Source organism: Equus caballus, chromosome 14 (assembly GCF_041296265.1).
Source record: "Equus caballus isolate H_3958 breed thoroughbred chromosome 14, TB-T2T, whole genome shotgun sequence".
NCBI lineage: Eukaryota > Metazoa > Chordata > Mammalia > Perissodactyla > Equidae > Equus > Equus caballus.
The window spans coordinates 36734383-36746482 of NC_091697.1; the positions used below are offsets into that span (position 1 = coordinate 36734383).

The following is a 12100-nucleotide window of genomic DNA, read 5'->3' on the forward strand; positions in this document are numbered from 1 at the left end:
ACAGGTTGTGCTGCTGGCTGAATGTCATGGAGGCCAGCATACGAATGTCCTCTAGTGTATGCCAGAGCTTCCCTCCACACTGCCCATGCCTCCAGGTCACCGCGTATGTGGAACTTCTTTATAACTAAGCACGTGCTGTCTATCAGGGACTAAAGACCCTGAAATGTCATCCACATAAATGTTTATACAAAATTCCAGTATATGAACAAGAGTGCTGGGGGAAGAAGCCGATGTCCTGACATTACCCTCTGGACAAGAGAGTTTTAAAGGAGAAGTAAGATGGGGTTGAAAAAAGTCCTCCATAACAGGAGCAGGAAAAGGAATCCCCATTCTGGAAAGGCAATCCAAAATAACAAATCTAAGAGTTAACACTCTGAGTACTTGTCACATGTGCTATGTACCAGGTACTATGCTAAGCACTTTACATGCATTGCCTCATTTTATCCCCACAATGTCCCCATGCAAAGGATATTATTTTAACCTCTATTTCTAAAATGCAAAAACCAAAGAGCTCAGGGATTTTAGGAGATCAATGACACTAACGATACCGTTTAACAGTCTCCCTGTATGCACACCCTGTGTCGGGTGACTTTGTGGTTCCTCTTATCAAAGGATGAACTTTATTTCTCCATCGCTTGGATCTAAGCCGATCTTGTGACTTGCTTTGGCCCAAATAATTTCAAAGAAGTGAGGATGTGCTGGCTTTGAGGCTGGGCTTGCATGCTTCAGTGGTCTCTCTCTTCAAACCTTGCTACTGCCTGTGAAAAACCAGAGTAAGCCTGTTGTATGATGCAAAGCACGTGAGACAGAGCTGAGTTATGTTAGCTGACTGGCCGGCCACGAGCTGGCTGCCGATGTATATGTGAGCCCAGCCAGGATCACCAAGTGCACCCTGATCAGCAGAACCACCCAGCCAGTCTCTGGACTCCTGAGCATTTATTTTAAATGTTTATTATTGTATGCCACTGAAGGTCTGTAGTTGCTTGTTAAGCAACATTACTGTGGCACTAGAAGGCTGACAGAGGGACAAATAAGTAGCTTCTTCAAGGTCATCTAGCTAGTAAATGACAGAGTCAAGATTTGAACCTTGTATGTCCACCTTCAGAGCCTGACGGGCATGGGGAACACCTGAGAGAGAACAAATCGCCTGGAAAATATCCAAAATTCCTCAGGATCTCCAGTCAGAGGTCTGGTGTTAATCCCGGGGTCTCAATGAACTAGTTCATGTCTCTGTACCTTGGTTTCCCTATCTTTCAAATGGGTATAATAAATACTTCTTTTTTGAAAAACAAGATTGACACCTGAGTTAACATCTGTTGCCAATCTTCTTTTTTTTTTTCCTTCTTCTTCTTCTTCCCAAAGCCCCCCAGTCTATAGTTGTATATTCTAGTTGTAGGTCCTTTTGGTTGGGCTATGTGCAATGGCTTTTTTTTCTTTTTTTTGAGTAAGATTAGCCCTGAGCTAACATCTATGCCCATCTTCCTGTATGTTATATGCGGAATGCCTGCCACAGCATGGCTTGATAAGCAGTGTATGTCCATGCCCAGGATCGAACCCCAGGCCACTGAAGTAGACCGTGCAAACCTAACTGCCATGCCGCCAGGCCGGCCACTAAGAAGTACATCTTTTCACGAGATTCCTGTTAGGATCCAATGAGATACCTGATGTGAAAGCATTTCACAAAAGGCTATGCAGATGCCAAAATCACATTCTCCACCTCTGCCAATAGCTCAACAAGCAGAGGCTGCTCTGCCTGAAAGGGGCTTTGCTAGGAAGTCCTCTACTCTGCTCTTCGCGCAGATGGATTAGGGCGTGAGTGCACCTGTGGAGGATGGGGCGGTGGATGGTTCATCCTTAGAGCATTCCCCCTCTGTTAACAGGAAAGCTTTAGCTGAGTTCTAAGTGGGAGATAAAGAAAAAAACAACCTAAGCTGCTATCAACTCACAGCGGCCCTTAATGGTGATTTAATGCTGGAAGCTCTAGCTTGCCACAAGATTGTGACAGGGCTGTATTTTTTTCCGTCGGGGTTAGGTGAGTGGTAGTGTGGCTGTATTCAAAGGCAGTGGGGAGAGGGTGTTGGGAGGGCCGTTAATCATGTTCCTGAGAGCATGGTCTGGACTATGAGCTGAATTAAAGGGGCAGGGAGACTAGGAGATGGCTGGAGAATGACCTTCGGGGCAGGGCGTTTTCAATGAAGCACAAAAAAGAGGGTCAGGCGACACATCGCCTGCAGTTACTCTTCTCATTTTTATAACTAAATTCCTCCTCCCTGGAGCCCCAAAACCCACTCTACTAAAGCCTTGACAGAGATCATTTAGTTTCCTGGGTGGTTCCAGACATGGTCTCAGCATGCAAAAGATCAGGAATCAGAGGCATCACAGAATGCCTTAGAGTCTCGAGTTGACTCCTGCTTTCATCCTTTACACGCCTAAATACTTTTTTAAAATGTACTCACATTTAATGTTTAACCCCAGACACTACTCAGCTCTATGCTTGTACCAGCATGCATTCATGCATTTGTTCATCAAGCACTATTTGCCCCCTTCTGTAAGGTGACAGGCACTGTGCTAGGCCCAAAGGACACAAAGATGAATGACATATGGTCCCTGCCCTGAAGGAGAGCGCAGCCCATCCAAGAGGTGTAATTGGAGATAAGACTTAATCTGCACTTGGGCAACCAGAAACTGCCTCCTGGAGGAGGTGCCACCCCAGCTGAGGCATGAATGATGAGCCTCAGAAGTCTGTAGTGAGCAGTGAGCGTGAGCGAGGCACAGAGACAAGAAGAAGCATGGTGTGCAGAGAGCTAGGGGGTTGCTAGAGAACACCGGAAAGAGAACAGGGGAGCTGGAGTTGAACCTGGAAAGATAGGTCAGGTGAGATTATGAAAGGGGCTCAGAGGCCATGCTAAGGAGTCTGCGGGTGATGTGGAATCAGCAAGGGCTTAAGAAGAGAAGTACAATGGTTTGGTCTTCTCCACCTCCCTGATTGGCACCACTCAGTTGCTCAGGCTAAAAACCCGAGTCAATCTTACGCTTACTCAGCACTTGTCTTTCCCTGCATATCCAATCCATTAGACCATCCTGTAGATTCTACCTCCAACACGCAGCCACTTGTCTGGACCTCTCCCGCCTCCACTCTCCTAGCCCCCGTCACCTCTCACCTGGGATGACCCCCTAACAGCTCCCTCCTTCCACTCTTGCATCTGTTCTCCCCACTGCAGAGCCATCTTTTCTAAACAAAAATTGGAACCCATCTCTTTTCTGCTTCAAACTTCCAGCGGCTTCCAGATGGACAAAATCCAAGCTCCTCATCATTCCCCACAAGGGCCTCTGTGCCCTGGCCTCTGCCCACCGCCAACCTCATCTCCTTGCGCTTCTCCCCTGCTCACCTTGCCCTGGCCACGCTGGGGCTCTTGCTGCTCCTTCAACAAGGCAAGCTCATGGCCATCGCATCACCTTTACCCTTGACCTTTCTACTGCTTAGTACTTTTTTCTCTCACATCTTCCCATGATTCTCTCTCATTTTGTTTAGATCTGCACTCAAATGACTCCCCTTCAGAGAGGCTTTATCTGAGGACACTAAAAGAACCCCTCCCCATCCCTACTCGCTGTCATTAATCCTCTTATCTTGCTTTATTCTTTTTTAAATACTTATCAAAGGCTTAAATTACGTTGCTTGTATATTTGTCACTCTTGTTCTCTATCTTCCCTTTTAGAATGTTACTCTCTTATCTCTAGCTTCCCTTCTAGAATGCTCCATGAGAGAAGACAAACATGTCTATCTAGTTCACCATCCTGTCCCCATTTCCCAGAACCATGATCTGAGCTCATAGGAGGTGCTAAAAAATATTTGCTCAGATGGAGGATACAGGAAATGGGCATGTTTGAGGCAAGAGGATGAATTCTCTTTGGCACTGGTTGAGATATCTAAAAATCAGTCTCCATAGCTAGACTTAACTTTTCTTTAATCTTCTACACTCGTGTTTCTCCCTCATACCCATATTTCCTCTCAGATCCTGAGACCACTTTCTAAGATCTTTAGAAAGGAGAGCTTTACCTCTCTGAATCCCACCTGCAAAATAGGAGTAATGAGACTCCCTTCAAAGCTGGATATGAGGATCAAATGAGACTATATAAGTGAAAATTACTACCTAGATCTTGATGACAAACTTAGACTCCAGGGAATAGATTATCACAAGATGTTTGAATTTGATGGATACATAGATATTATTATATAGTATTCTGATATTTAATATTTCTTTAACTTAACATTTTAAAATTTTCTGCTAGACTACAAAGACCAGTTCTTATTCTTTTTGGTACTTCTCCATACCCCCACCCCAGTGCCTAGCACAGTATCTATTTGCTGATTTCACAGAAAACAAACAGCTTATGCTCCAGAATCAGGCACATTTGGAGATTCTCTGCTTGCCAGAGCCATGAGCCACCAGGATACACTGATTCCCTGACTGCCTGACCTCCAGGATCTCATTCCTCTTCCCCCTCTTGCTGGTCTCCTGCTCCCAGACCTCCCTTCTTGCGACCATAAGAAGTTTCTGAATCCTTCGTCTTGGCTACTGCTTCCTAGAATACGTGATTGTAAGAGCACACATGTCTGGCTCTCCATCCCCATGTTGACCAGTGTTCCAGGCTGAGGCCAAATTCAGGCGCACTCTTCTTTTCCAATTTATACACACACACACACATGCACACACACTTTTCCTATTACAGTTGTAAAAAGTTGGAGCAAATTATCTGCATACATTGTGTGAATTTTTTTTAACTTAATAGAGCTTGTAAATCATTCTTTAAATTGACTTATAGACAGAATGCATGCTTTTTCATAGTAAGCTCCCCTTAAGTTTATCTAACAGTTCTTTGACCAAGGACTATTTTGGTTATTTCTAATTTTTCCTGTTTAAGAGTCACTTCACACGTGTGTGGGCATGACTGTTGAATGACTTCACACAGAATACTGGCAAGTAGACATGCTGTCAATCTTGATTTCTGTTGCCCAAAAGGCTACACCAACTGACATTCCAAGCAACAGCATATGAGCCTCTGTTTCCCCAGTGTTACCTCAATTTTTTTATCTTTGTGAATCTGTTGAGTGAGAAATGAACTCTCATTTTTGAAAACTTGTATTTCTTTAATTGTGAGTAAGGCTGAGCATTCTATTGAATGCTCAAGACATTTATGTTTCTTTTTCTTTGAATCTATTGTTAATATCCTCAGCTCATTTTTCTTTCAGTTATTTATTTTGTTTCTTTATTTGCAGATACTGAAGAATTAAGAAAAATTATAATATAGTTTTTTTCCATGTAGAATTTTAAATATTTTACATAGTCAAAGTTGTCAGTCTTTTTTTGCAGGTGGTTTTTTCAGATTCATTTCTCCTTTAGAAATATCTTTTGTACTCACGATTACAAAAACATTCCACTACATTTTCTTTAGGTGGTTTGCATGGTTTCCTTCTTTCCTTTTTTTTTTTTTTTACAATTAATTCATTAATCCATATGGAATGGTGTTAGTTTTCCATTGCTGCATAGCAAATTACCACAAACTTAGCAGCTTAAAACAATACACATTTATTATCTCAGAGTTTCTGAGGATCAGGAATTGAGCATCACTTAACTGGTTCCTTTGCTTAGAATTTCACAGGCTGTGATCAAGGTCTTGGCCAGAAACATCTTCGCAGCAGAAACTCAACCAGGGAAGGATCCACTTCCAAGCTCCCTCAGGCTGCTGTTCAAATTCGTTTCCTGATGCTACAGGATTCATGATATCCTGCCTCATCAAAGCCAGAGAGAGAGAGACTCTAGTGAGACGGGCATTACACTATCATGTAATCACACACATGTGATCACATACAACCCATCACCTTTGTCACATTCCAGTGGTTAGAAGAAAGTCACCGATCCTTCCCACACTCAAAGAGATTCCACAAAGTCCTGAATACCAGGAGGTGGGGTAATGAGGACCACTCTAAAGTCTGTCCTCCACAAACTCATTTTTGTGAAAGGAATGAGGTAGGGATATAAATTTTTTTAGGTGGTTAGCCAAAGGTCTTAATATCACTTATTAAATTATCTTTCCCCTAACTTATTAGAAATTCTACTTGTTTCTGTTTTCCTCAGACAGATATAGTTTAAATATTTCAAACTAGGTCATTTCTCCTTCTTTCCTCATCTCAAGCACAGCATCTGTAATACTGGAAACGCAGTTTGTTAATTCCACAGTCAGTTTATTGGGCATAAAAAGAACACTTATCAGGCTTTCTCCCCAGAGGCAGTCACCATTGTCAGTTTCTGTTATATTCTTTCATACATATGTATATCTGTGTCTTTATTCATATTTATATCCATATCCATATATATCCAGCTATATATAAAGGTTGAGGGAAATAAAATGAAGAAAGTCCATTCATTGTCTCATTCCTTTCCTCATAAAAGGGGCATATTCACAACAGAGCCCAGATAATCTCAGGCAAATCCAAGTATATTCTAGAAAACACTAAATCAGTCAGTTAAGCCAAGAGCTGACACTAATCATGTTCATAAATGAGCCAAACTCAGGACCAAGACAAGAAAATGGGCAGCCAACAGGTAGATGAGGAACATTTCTGAGGATATGAGTTTATCTCAAGGAAGATGATGTAGATAAGAAAGGATGGAGAATGTGGTAGAAAAATCCAGCTGCTAACAAGTTCACCTACTTGAACTGCCACAGTTTCCACTTGGGCCTTGGTGAGTAGGATCCTGTTGAGTTGATAAGAAAATTAATAATTTCTGTGATTATATTCTGTTTCATATTGGAGTTTATGACCATCCGTTGAAGCCAATATCACTGTCTCTCAGAAGCAGGTGGTGGAGGAAAGACAACGTACGTACTAGCCGTGACGTTTCCTCAACAAATGTCCATCATCTCTACTGTTATGACAGCCCATCCCTACCCTGCCACTACCTTTTTGGAAGAGGCTATTTCCTGTTGATTAGGATTTTTTAAAGTTTGTTTTTTTGTAATTATATTTATTTTGAATGGGGAATAAATTCATGTGGTAAAAATGTCAATATTTTACTACATTGTACATAAAAAGAAACATTGTCTCCCCCTATCCCTGTCCTCTAGTTCCCCAGGCTCTCTCCCCTTCCCAGAGACAGCCATTACTGTTATGTGTGCCTCTCATGTCCTTCTAGAGATTGTGCTTTATATACAATTATATATTTTATATATATATTTCTCACTTTAAAAAAATACAACAGTAGCATTCTATACACCATTTTCTGCACTTTGCTTTTTTCACTTAATGATATATCTTAGCATGGGTTCCATATTAATACTATAGAACTGCCTTACTTATTTATTTATTTTTTTGAGGAAGATTAGCCCTGAGCTAACATCTGCAGCCAGTCTTCCTCTTTTTGCTGAGGAAGACTGGCCCTGAGCTAACATGCATGCCCATTTTCCTCTACTTTATATGTGGGATGCCTGTCACAGCATGGCCTGACAAGCGGTGTGTTGGTCCACACCTGGGATCTGAACTGGTGAACCCCAGGCCACTGAAGTGGAATGTGTGAACCAAACCGCTGTGCCACTGGGCTGGCCCCTGAACTTCCTTATTTATTTATTTTTTTAAAAGATTTTATTTTTTTTCCTTTTTCTCCCCAAAGTCCCCCGGTACATAGTTGTATATTCTTCATTGTGGGTCCCTCCAGTTGTGGCATGTGGGATGCCACCCCAGTGTGGCTTGATGAGCAGTGCCATGTCCGTGCCCAGGACCCAAACCAACGAAACACTGGGCCGCCTGCAGCGGAGAGCACGAACCTAACCACTCGGCCACAGGGTCAGCCCCCTGAACTGCCTTATTTTTAATAGCTACATAGTATTGTTTGGATGTAATATAATTTATGTAACTATCTCCCATTAGTGGACGTTTTGTCTATTTTCCATCTTTTGCTTTTAGAATAATGCTTAATAAATGACTTTATACTTCTCATACCATTTTAGTTCATAATCCTTTTAAATTTCAATAACATTATTTCTAATATAACTCACATTGTTTCTATCATAGATCTGCATCCATCAAAAAGCAGTACTGTACTCCAGAGCAGTTGTCAAACTGAGGTCCAAAGCAGAGGTCCAGTCTGACAGCCAGTGGCTAAAACTAATATACAGACATGATGTGTTTGGTCCACACCATTATTTTTCAAAATGGAATGAACTGTTCAGCATTAAAATTGCCAGAATCTTAATTCTTGCCCATAGTAGTCAGCCAGAGCTGAGTAAAAGCTATTCATTTCAGATGTGGCACGGGCTTCCTCAATCCACCACATGACCAAGAGGGGGACCAAGATTGTTCCACATCTTTGAGGTTGTGTCACTTGTCATTTATCATCACACATTCCTTATTTTCCCCTCTCTAGCAAAGCTGAGAAAACAGTGAAATGTTTTTATACTCAAATGTCTTAGAAGAGTAAGAAAACCAAAAATCAGACCCATACTCACCACCACTCCCTGTTGACTTACACCCAGATTCTTCCTCATTCCTTTACATAACTAGCCTGGCTTCTGAAAGCATCTGAGTTTGCAATTCCATGTTTAAAAGAACCAGACTCCTCCCAAGGTCAAACACATTTTCAGAAAGAGTTCAATAGAGGACTATTATCTCTCTCTTCTCTTTATTTAAGCCCTTTTTCCATTTGTCAACTTTTTTGACAGGTTTGACCTGGAAAGAATGATTTATTTTTAAATACCATTTCTTAAAAACCCCTCTGAGTCTATCCAATGGACTTTGCAGCAAAAGTGGCCCATCTGTTGATTCTGGAGGAAGAAGAGCAGCTAGGAAAACTGATCACTGCTGGACATTTGCATTTCCCCTTTTTATGGGCTCCCTTGGTGCTGGGAGATTGGTTTTCTGTGTTGGAAGAAGAGCATGGAGAGCAGCTGCCGCCTCCTGGTCTAGCACATAGCAAAGGAGAGAGCGTGGTGCAGAATTCATCTACAAAATATCCCAACAGGTTAACCAGTTCTGGAGCAAGGAAGTCACAGCTCTTGCTTTTGAAGGTTCTTTGTATTGAGTATAAAAGATTCTGTGTTTCTGGGAATAAGACGTCTCTCTTAATTCCCTCTTTCTATACTCTAGGCAGCAAGATATGTGTCTTGGGCTTGATGATCTCCTACTGATGAAATGCTGGCCAAAAAAAATTTAAATAGAAGTATGAACTTGAAAAAAATAAGTATATGCATGCTCCTGAAATCAGGCAGCAAGGATGTAATGCTCACTACAAATTATTGAGCGCTTCCTATCTGCCAGACTTTGTACTCAACGATACACATGCATTATCTCATTTAATTTTCTCGGTACTCAAAGATATGTGCTATTGTCAACCCTGTTTTATAGATGGAGAAATTGAAGATCAGAAAACAAGGGCTCTAGGCTTGTAAATGACAGAGATGACATCTAGGTCTTTCTGACTCCCTTGTACACCCTTAGCTAAATCCCTGGAAAGCTTCCTTCATAGAACAAGCGTTCTACAAGGAGGTTGGTGTTGGATTTTCAGCGGGGACCACTGAGTGTCCTTTGGAGCCCTTTGGAGTTCATAATGCTGCTAATGATAATCATTCAGGGAGGAACATTTTCCTCCTATTCTTTATGTGATTTTTCCCTTTCACCTCTCCCTCACAAGGAGCAATCTATTATTGGCTCCTTTCTCCCCAAACAAGTCACAGTTGAAGTACCTACCCCGTGATCTCACTTCTGTTCAGAAGGATTATTCCTTTCATCAGTCACTTCTCTTCCTAGCACTCCAAGCTCTCCTTGATGTCCTAAAAAGTTAGTTCACCAGCTCTCGCTGCTGGCAGCATACCATTTATTGCAACTACTTAGCCAGAGAGCCACACCTACCCCAGGTCATCTATCCTATAATCCATGAAGCTTCAGGCTTCATACTCCATCTCTCTCCAAAAAGATCCTTAGCGATATTTTTGAATAATTATTTTTAATTTGCATGTGATAAAATACACTCTTTGTGGTGTGTAGTTCTATGAGTTTTAACAAATGCATACAATTGTGTAACCACCACCGCAATAAAGATTAGAGCACTTTTGCACACACCCCCCAAATTCTCTCATGCTATCCCTTTGTTGTCACCCACCCCTAACTTCTAAGTTCTGCCAACCACTGATTATTCTGTCCCTACTAATTTACTTTTTACCATAATACTGTATAAAATGCAATCTTTTGTATACCTTTTTAAGTCTGACTTCTTTAATCCAGCATACTGCATTTCAAATTCATCCACATTTTTGTTTGTATCAGTAATCCACTTTTTTATTGATGAGTAATATTCCATTGAATGGATGTTCCATAGATTTTTAATTCATTTACAAGTTGAGAGAAATTTGAAATGTTTCCAGTTTTTGATGACTATGAATAAAGTTGCTATAAACCTTTGTGTATGGGGTTTTTGTGAACATAGATTTTTATTTCACTTATGCGAATACCTAGGAATAGAATTGCTGGACCATATAGCAAATTTATGTTTAACTTTATGAGAAACTACCAAACTATTTTCCAAAGTGACTGTAACATTTTTCATTTCTACCAGCAACAGATGAGAGTTCTAATTGTTCCACATCCTTGTCAGCACTTGATATCATCAGTGTTTTTCGTTTATTGGTTTGTTTTTAGCTATTTTTAATAGGTATGTAGTGATATCTCATAATGGTTTTAATGCAATTCTCTGATAACTAATGTTGACTATCTTCTCGTATGCTTATTGACCACCCATATATCTCTCTGGTGAAGTGTCTTTCAAATCTTGTGCACATTTTAAAAAATTAGGTTGTTTAGTTGTGATATTTTTATAATTTAGAGATTAATTCATCTTAAGTTGATACTCCTTTACAATTTAAATATCCCAGAAAGGCAACACATTAAGCTTCTACAGATCACTGAATCTCAGTATAAATTAGTTATCCAAGCGCTCAAAAGATATAAGCACCTACTATTTATAACTCTTTGTCTTAAGGACTATGAATTCAAAAATAAGCAAACACAGTCAGCTTTCAAAGAGACTTGTTTAATCAGATTGCTATCTACACAGCTAAATAAAACCAACATTGAGGTAAAAGGAAATTTTATGGAATGGAGCTGAGATTAAAATGGTAATTTTAGAGTAGGAGTTCTCACAGTATGCTTCCTGTACCAACAGCATTAGAATTACCTAGAACTTTGTTAGAAATCTACTGAATCAGAAAGTTTGGGGAGGGATCTAGTAATCAGTGTATTAACAAGCTCTCCGGGTTATTCTGATGTATGTAAAATTTGAGAACCATCATTTTAGAGCAAGGGGAACTCCTGAAGATATCTAGAGGAGGAGGTGAGTGGGAAAAGGCTTTGCTTGAGGCTCCAGTTTTATACTTGAGTATTACTGAGCAGTTTTCTTCTTCTGACTTTTATCTCATAGTATTTAGACTTGAAAATTTGGTGGGTAAGACACCCCCAAGATAGTTGAGAGTTAGCATCACTTAGTCCTGTATGTTAATGCTGAATGTAGTCAGCTAGTCGCTCTTAGAGAGGTGAGCTCTCTCCTCACCACCCTCTTTCCTTTCCAGCACTGGTCAGTTGTGGCAAGATAAGAAAAAGTAGTATGCCCTGGGGGATCAGCAACAGAGCAGTAGGGCAAACCAGTTTTAACAGATTAGTAATCTTGCCACACTTCTTTCCTGATTCCAAGAATTTTTCTCTTTATATTTTCGTTGTTGATATTGTTTGCACTCCAGAAGATTTTTGAGCACTGGAAGGCTCTCATTGGAGTTAGTAATTCTTACCTTGGACACATCGATACAGAAAGGTTTCAGGGGGATGAACTGCCTTCAGAAGAAAAATGAGAAGTCAGAGGCAACTTATCCTTTTGAAACATTTAACCTAATTCCAGTTCTACTCCTCCTTTACTTTATTAATTTGCTATTTTCTAGAATGACAAGTGTCCATTCAACCTGTGCTATATGATGCAAAACAGTTGCTGCATCCTATAATCAGATAAACAGGAGATGGCTTACCAGAATAACCACATAAACAGCTACAGTAAAAGATGGA

At 40.7% G+C, this 12100-nt stretch overlaps 1 long non-coding RNA gene across 1 annotated transcript in view; it reads right to left on the bottom strand.

The window, feature by feature from the left end:
- The window catches only part of LOC138917444 (uncharacterized), a 427142-nt gene that overhangs the window by 43036 nt on the left and 372006 nt on the right, over positions 1 to 12100 (bottom strand). The window contains exon 6 of the long non-coding RNA XR_011425475.1: positions 5636 to 5787. This is a non-coding gene — a long non-coding RNA (uncharacterized lncRNA). The remainder of the gene's footprint in view (positions 1 to 5635; positions 5788 to 12100) is intronic.